The 8,405-nt window shown below is 39.7% G+C and overlaps 1 long non-coding RNA gene across 1 annotated transcript; it reads right to left on the bottom strand.

The window, feature by feature from the left end:
• Window positions 1-1,979: 1,979 nt before the first annotated feature.
• Window positions 1,980-7,407, bottom strand: LOC137180531 (uncharacterized). Its single transcript, XR_010927985.1, has 3 exons — window positions 7,035-7,407; window positions 4,548-4,952; window positions 1,980-4,251 (listed from the first exon to the last, which is right to left on the bottom strand). It is a non-coding gene; the product is annotated as an uncharacterized lncRNA (long non-coding RNA).
• Window positions 7,408-8,405: the final 998 nt, after the last annotated feature.

The following is an 8,405-nucleotide window of genomic DNA, read 5'->3' as shown; positions in this document are numbered from 1 at the left end:
TTTTACTGATATTCTATTCACTAGAAGTCAGCACAATGTATAAGAATGACTATTCTGATCAGAGGTTTCACTCTCTCCATGGTCATCTCCTCACCTACAGTACAGTTATGGAGTTTCTTTACTAAATCATATCTAATAACTTTCTCCTCAGATATGGGTCCCCAGGACAAAAATCTTATCAAATGGGGGTCACAGCTTGTTACATATCAATTTGTGGGGCTTTGACATTAAAGGTTTGTGAACCAATTGTCTAAGTACCAATGGCTCAACTGTCAACTGAAGGACTGATTAAGAATAAGCATCACACTAAAATTGCAATATTTAATAAACAGCATCCAATTCTATATCATAAGTATGAATAATAACCATATTCATTAAAATTGCCAAAATCAAAATGCATCCAAAGTGCTTATTCTGTTTTGTATAGCTATCATTAAATGTACAAAATTATCCTATTCCCTTAGCGAGTGTCCAAATGTCCCACTCATAAGGGTTTCTTTTAATTTAATTTTAATCCTTTTTTAAAAACATCCCACCCTTAAGGGGTGAAGTGTTCCTGTTACCATGACTAACATTACAGTAAACTAACATTAGCTATGCAGTCGGCTTAATCTAAACATAGCACAAAAAGTAAGGAAATGTGTGTTTGGTAGATTATTTCTTTGTTGTAACAATGCTTCTTGGCAATAAATCTTATACCGTTGGAAAGCCTATTTATTTCTCTTTTAAATGGTGCCACATTTGTAAGGAACATGCATTTGTGGGATGAGCAGCAGAGCTGAATATGTGGGTTGCGCCCATGAAAAATTTGCCAAATCTTCTCTGCCAATGCCAAACAGCTTATTCTGCCATTGACGTTGTTTGGTGTTTAATGGATTGGATGATTGAAGTTTGAAGAAACAAGACATATTGGCAGTTTAACAATTTATTCATTTAACAAACAGGAGCCTCAGTAGCGTGTGGAAGAACCATACACAGCCACAACAACCTGGTCACCAGCCTGGTCACACACTGCTGAAGGATGGCATCCCATTCTTCAACCAGCAATTTCCTTACTTTTTGTGCTATGTTGTAGCTGTTGGTTAACCATGAACAATATGTTTTTCACTCACTAGCTAGTGGGCTAACAATTAATGTCAGTATAGCTAACGACAGTATAGCTAACGCTAACAGCAGATTAATGCTGATTAAAATACATTTCTACATTTTTTCAGTTGTGTCACGGATGAAATAAAAAATAAGGAATTTAGAAAGATAAGATTATCCCACCTGTTCTTAAGTCATAAACTTAAGGAGAGCTAACAATTTAGATCAGACTTAGAAAATGGATTTTTTTCTTGCTTGCCTCTTGAGGCTTCTGTAGCTACTATAAATCATAATGTCTCTCTGACACACACCACCAAAGTTTATTAAATTTTTTTTCAGGCTTTACAACACTGCTGTTTGTTTCCTTCTTTTTTTGTTGGATTTTTTGCATAGTGTATTACATCATTTTGTCTGTGATTGATTTTTGATTTGTTAGACCAAGGTTAAATTCATTCTCTGTGAAGTCTTTGTAAACCAGTTTGATGATAAAATTTTCATTAGCACGTGCTCTGACAGCTACTTCTACATCAGTATTTTTCTGTACATACCAAGAAAAGCTATCCCTCTCAGAAGTGACATACCAGAGATTGTAGAGAAAGTTTACACCATTCGGGAGCCAGTATTGACATTTTGACACTGCATGAGTTATGCAATGATGGGAAAAGAAAATATTTTTTTCACCTTATGTTTTGGATTATAACAGTATAATTTCGTTGTATTTTACAGTAGTAATTTCAAATCTTCTCTTCTGGGATCCACAGGGATGTTTCCCTGGCGAAACACATTTTCAGCAAACACGGTGTACCTTTTGTAACACAGGTGTATGTTAGCGTTAACTTGATTAAATCTATTTCGGGTCGTGGGTAAGAAACAGCACAGGGCAGCGACAGATCAATGTGTGTACTTTTAATGTCCGTTCAAAGAAGTAGGACCCCAGAACACGGATAACAAACTTGATACATCACTTCACTGTGCAGCAGATCACTGCGCCCAATCTAAATTGTTGTAACACTACAGACAAGCTGCATTTACATTTACATAAAAATATAAAGTATATATTTATCAAATTATGAAGCATTAATCAAAAAAACATCCAACCAATACCAAAAGAGGATCATCTTCAAAACAATTCTTCACAAAAATAAATCTCATCTTACACTTGTTTGGGTCCCTATAGCAGGAGCATCTGGCTTGATAATAAGGAAAACATTTGCAGACGGATACATTTCTGTCCATATGCTACCCCATATGTATAGCAATGAAGCACATTTTGAAGATCCTGCGTATATGCTGCAAACTGTTCATTTGTAAATCCCTGTTGACCTTGAAATATGTTAACAAAGACAATGAATCTTTATTGATTATCGATACATTCTGTTGTTGTAATAACTTGCTGCATTAACTTCAGTACTTCATTTGTTCAGGTCTTGCCTATATGCTATTGTTTGTCCAAGGGGACCATTGTTTCTTCCAATCTTGGAGCTCACACTATTTCAGTTAGCGTTCCTGCTTAACAGGGAGTAGAGAAGGCATCGACCTGACGCACACACTGAGTTCAGATATAAATTTTTATACTAAATTTGAGTCCAGTGATGTACATCTTGAAAACGCCAGCTGATGTCAAATACTTGGAGTTGCAGCCACGTATTCACTCTTTTTCTTTGTGATGGCCTTCCATCTTTTCTTCAGACATGACTCTCATCTCGCTGCCTTTGAACATGAAGAGCAAGAAAGGAGCAACTCAACCTTACACAAAACCGCGGGGTCACATCTTTCCCTTTCAATAAATTCTTTTTCCTCTCTTTTTCTGTGTGTTCACAGGGGAGGTTACAAAAATCATTGGAAAGATGGAACCAGGTTGTAGAGGTTAAGCTGTCTGAATAAGACTGGTGTTATTCTATTTTTTTATTTTTTTATTATGGTCAACAAATCCCAAGACTGTCCATCTCTTTCTTTCTGACTTCCTTACTCTGTCTGTGACACTCGACCCCAAACCCACTGGCTTCTGCTAAAGACATAAATCTCTAAAAAAGGGCTCCTAAATATATTGTTTTATTTTTTGTAAATGCAAAATAATTTATTTCAAAAGCTGGGTACTGTCCTTCAAACAGGTGTGTACCAGGACTTGACTATACAGGCAACACTTGTTAGTAAGATCAATTAAATGTAGGTTTTAGTCTTGGGATTTGTTGATGATAAGAAGAATACTGAAAATTGCCAGCCTTAAACTCTAAAATTGACATTCAGAACATTGATACTTATGGTTAAAAAAAGAGTAAGTAACACACAGACAAAGCTTGGCTTGAAATATGTTTTGCTGATTTTAAAAGATGAACGGAGGTGTGCTTAATTCATCATTCTTAAGAGATGGAGTTTACCCCTTGGGGTTGTACCACTCCTCCCCAGTGTAGATGACAAGGCAGATCAAGTAAACATCCCCCAAAGTTTTTTTTTTTCTTTGACTTTCACTTCCCTTCTTCTGGTTTCTTTTGCTTAAAGAGACAGAAACAAAAGCTATCTGATGTGGTTATTCCCTCTACATTCAGCACTGTTATTTGTTTGAGGAAGCTCCTTCAGAAATACCTGCAGGTGGGACTGAAAAGACAGAGGCTGAAAGGAAAGAATGCCAGGAGAGTTTTATATAACAGGCTCAGACGGTATCCAAACAAATCAAGAAGGCAGGAGGGGGCTTTTATTGTGAAACTGACAGTTATGTTCCTTAAAATGGGAGATGATGTTACAACCTGATTGCTGAGGCTGGACACAGGAGACGCACAAGCGCACATGCAATTTGCAGATGTGCACGTATGTGCACAGAAAAAACACACAAACAGAGATCATTCTCTCTTTTTGTCCTCTTTATCCTTCTTGCAGATACACTTGAAAAGCACGGACAGAAAGAGAGATGAGAAAATTAGTTGATGCTGTCATCCTCAATGTGTGTATCACTGTATACATGTGTGTTTGTTGTATGTGTGTGTATTGAGGAATGGGATTTCTGTGTCAGCTGCCCCGTATAATGTGTCACAACATATCCTGATCCAAATCCATCACTGAGAACTCCTTCCCATCATCCATCACAGTCTTTCATGGCTCTGCCTCCTCAAGGGTTACACTGCAGAATGTCATTTGAAAGGCTGAGAGGGTCGTTCGCTGCTGGCTGCCCTGTATCAAAGACAATGTATGAAACAGGGGGGAAAGGAGAAGACTGCTGCCAGATTGCAACATGATAGGATGGAATCACATTTTTGCTTTGCTGTAGTTACAGAGTAAGTCATATATATTTTGTGGTAGTTCTCCTTGTTACATTTAGTTACAGCTGTACATTCAACTGTGGTGTTTTTGGAGCGTATGCATGAAGTTGCAAGCAAGTTTAGTGATGAACAATTTCTGATGAAACTGGCCTATCTATGAATGAATTAAATCTTTAGCTTCAAGGCAGAGACAAGCACCTTCCTCACCTGGCAGAGAAGATCAGCACATTCACTTGAGAGCTTGAGATGTGGGGCAGGCGACTTGATCAAGGAAATACTGACTCCTTTGAGAAATATGAGTGAATTTGCTGAAACCAGTGATTCTGGAGCCACCACAGAGATTCCAGGTCTTAAAGAGCACATATCTTCCCTGAGAGGATTCTTTCAAAAACACTTCCAAAACAACAGTGCTCAGTATGACTGAGTGAGAGATCCATTCCATGCAGCAGCACCTGCTGAGGAGGACCAGTTCATTTCACAGCTCAGACGCTGAGTGATTCCTGGCTTGGTGTGGAGAGGGAGCATCCACTCATGGGGCGAAGGGCTGTGGGCATTCTGCTGCCCTTCACCACATCTTATCTCTGTGAGACGGGCTTTTCTGCTGTTGACTCACTGAAAACAAAAATACAGATCTAAGCTCAACATTGATCATGACTTGAGAGTGGCAGTATCAAGCCTGCAACCCCATTTTGAAAAGATGTGCAGTGCAAAACAGGCTCATTGCAGCTAATGGAGTGATACGCAAGACTTGAGCTCTCACAAATTAACTTGTTCATCTTTCTTGCCAAATATCTGCGTTTGTTCTTTTTTTTTGTTTTTGCACAGATTGAAATTTATTGTTATCATTCTAGCAAACTTTATTTCATTTTTTCTCTATTTTTGAAAGAACACAGAGATTGATAGAGTAATCTAGTGACAAATGTCAAAAAGCGGTTTGATAAAGTTGAATTGAAAGTTGCTTTTTATTTGCACAGCAGAAAGTACTGAAAGAAAGGTGAAAAGAATGTTCATGTTCTGTCATTTAATTTACTGGATAATTAGAAGAGATGGTTTATCTTTGTACAGTTGACGTACAAATGTATCAATTCTTAACCATCTTGTTTTTGTAATATGACTTCTGTCTTCTTCAAAATAAAGAAAAAGGTATACTCTCCATGGATGTATAATAAGAGTTGGATACAGCTTGCAGCCAATTCTTCCCAGTGGCCACTCAGTATTGCAGTGAAAAATCCCCCTGCGGCCCAAAAAGCATTTTCCCCATAGACCACCATTGTAAGAGAGATGTCTATAAACTGTTGACAGGACACCTTGAGCTGCAAACAAGGTCAATTATGACTCTTTCTATTATGAGTTTTTGATCCATGGAGGTTTTATATTTGTAAAACTTTCCTCAAGCCAAGAAAAGCAATTTAAGAATCAGAGACGTCATCACAATGTAAAGTATACGGGCTGAGCGGGAACTCATGGGCGCATATTCAGCGGGCCACACAATGCAAACCAGGAAGCTAGAAACTTTTTTTTGGCATATGCACCAGCTGAGCAATTCTCATTGAACTGAATGGGCGCCATTTTTAGTCCGGTATCCAGCTCTTTCAATACATCCATGTTGTTGAACGGTGCAGTGGCTCACATAACAGTTACTACTTTACCTATAGATAGTGACAAAGGGAATGTCCTGATACAGTGTTATGAAATTTGAGGAATTTTAAACAGTGAATATAATCTGCAACCTTTGATTGGATTTAAAGTTTTGCATAATCCTGAATGCAACGTCACTAAGTGTGAGTACTTACTGCATACTTACAGGACAACTCATTCAGGTGAAAGATATTTGATTGATAATGTCAGATATGTTATGAAGTGACCAACTAATACAGGCAATCTTACCCTGTTTCTTCAAGATTCATTATGGTAAGATGTTCTGGTAGAAGGCTAAGACTGGCAATATTTAATTTACTGGAAGTGAAATGTGGCAAAAGAGCCCGAATTCAGTCTTGCTTAACCCTATCTGGGCTTCACCAGACCCATATATACTGTCAGGAGAATTATTTCAAGCTCAAAGCCTTCCTAATGGAGCATGAGTAGCATTTTAGAAAACAAATTTGACAGATCACACATTATAAATGTATCATAGTTCATACAGCAGGCCTCAAGTGTTGCAAACATCCCTCATTTTCTAATGAATCGTTAACCTTTCTCATCTCCACTGCCTTGCAGAGAAGAAGGGGCTAAGTATAATACAACTGGCCAAATGTTTCCCACATTTACGTAAAACTTTAAACCAGTTTGTCATATAAATCGATTCATCACTTTCTTTACAAACTCTGTTGTATGATTAAACTTTGTTTAAACTCACAATAGTGGAAGATCACAAACTCTACAGCGATACTTTCTACTCTACAGCATGTTGGATGGTTGTGTCAGTTAAGACTCAGTGAATGTGTCATACATTCAGTAAGTCATACTATCATACGTTTGTTTGTTTTTTCCTGCGTCTCTCCTTACTCAACGTACCGGACTCTCCAAACTTAAAATACTCCTCAGAGTAAAGCAGAACACATGGACTCGGTCGTCCGTCAATTCACACAACAAACAATAGCAATAAAGCTAAAAAGCTAAATGCTAAACAACAGCAACTGATGCTGAAAAGAACACACAACTAACACTGCCTCTGCTCAGACTTATGTCTCTTACTTGGTCGCCTCAGAAAGCGAGCAGGGTGCGTGTGAAGTCCGTCTTTCTGTCCGGCTCTGTCCTCGGCTTGGATGCAGATGGTGGCCGTTCTCGCACGGTCAGCGAGTCTCACGGCGAGCTGGCTCTCGGCGGCGTGGCGAAGAAAACAGCAGAGTCGACTCAGTTGAAGGAGAGCGGGGCAGAAAAGTTCCGCTTCTTCCTGAAGAAAACTCAGTTTCTTCCTTCTCAAGGGAGTTGAGAGTGCTGGTTGCAGCAGCGGTCTCTCTTGGATCCAGGAATGGTGTTCGGGTGAACACAAGCAAAGTCTCGTCTCGTCCTGCGAGGGGAAAGACTTCGGTGAGGGGAAAAACACATGCGCGGGGTACCTACGTTAGTGAAGCTGACTCACAGAAAGACAAAGTTCCTCCTAGCTCAGTTCACAATAAAGGCATGTTCTTCAGGGTGAGTTAAGTTTTTAAAGGGGCGTTGATGTCATGGCTGTGTCATCAGGACACTCCCCTGTGCAGGAGCGTCTCCGCTAATGAGAGACTGTATGTTGACTGTTCCCTGCTGAGGTGTGAAAATTGCAAAGCATCACTGGAAATGGAGTTTGCAATGGACTCCCATTGTCTGTTAGCAGCATTTTTGGCACTGTTCCTTTGTCTCAGAGGGACAAAGGAAAGAGCACCTCGTGGTCAGGCCTCAGCGGGTACATGTAGGTCTTCTCTGTGTGACCTCATGGTTTGAGGTCCAACATTGTAATACATTTAAAATGCTCTAAATTCTCCATTCAGTGACCCCTCGTGCCCTGTGAATTGGGGCACTGTCGTCCTGGAAGAGACCGCTCCCATCAGGATAGAAAAATTTCATCATAGGATAAAGATGATGACACAGAACAACTCAACTTTGTATTGATTTGCAGTGACCCTTCCCTCTAAGGGGACAAGCGGACCCAAACCATGCCAGCAAAATGCCCCCCAAAGCATAACAGAGCCACCGGATCCACTCACTGTAGGGGTCAAGCATTCAGACCTGTACCAGTTTTTCCTTTAATTTGTCAAACGTTTGTATTCAATACTTGGAGTCAAACTGTTTTCATTCATTGACTGTCTGAAGTCTGTGACCCCAGAGGACACTTATATCTCCCCTGGTGATTCTATGCCAGACCTGAACTGCAAACTGGATTTTTGCCTTCGGTCTGATTTTCAGCGAGTGACACACCTGCTCAGCTGGACTGAGGTCAGGTGAATGACAATGCTAGCGGAGAACATCCCACTGCTGGGTCATAAAAAACTCCCTGGTTGCATTTGCTCTATATTTAGGATAGTCATCCTCCTGCATGGTCCTAACATTGCCAGACTACCAAAAAAGTTAGCACTTTCATTTCACTCA

The sequence above is a fragment of the Thunnus thynnus genome, chromosome 3 (genome assembly GCF_963924715.1).
Source record: "Thunnus thynnus chromosome 3, fThuThy2.1, whole genome shotgun sequence".
NCBI classification, from domain to species: domain Eukaryota; kingdom Metazoa; phylum Chordata; class Actinopteri; order Scombriformes; family Scombridae; genus Thunnus; species Thunnus thynnus.
The sequence above is the reverse complement of the archived record's forward strand: the minus strand, read 5'-3'. Positions and strand labels throughout refer to the sequence as shown.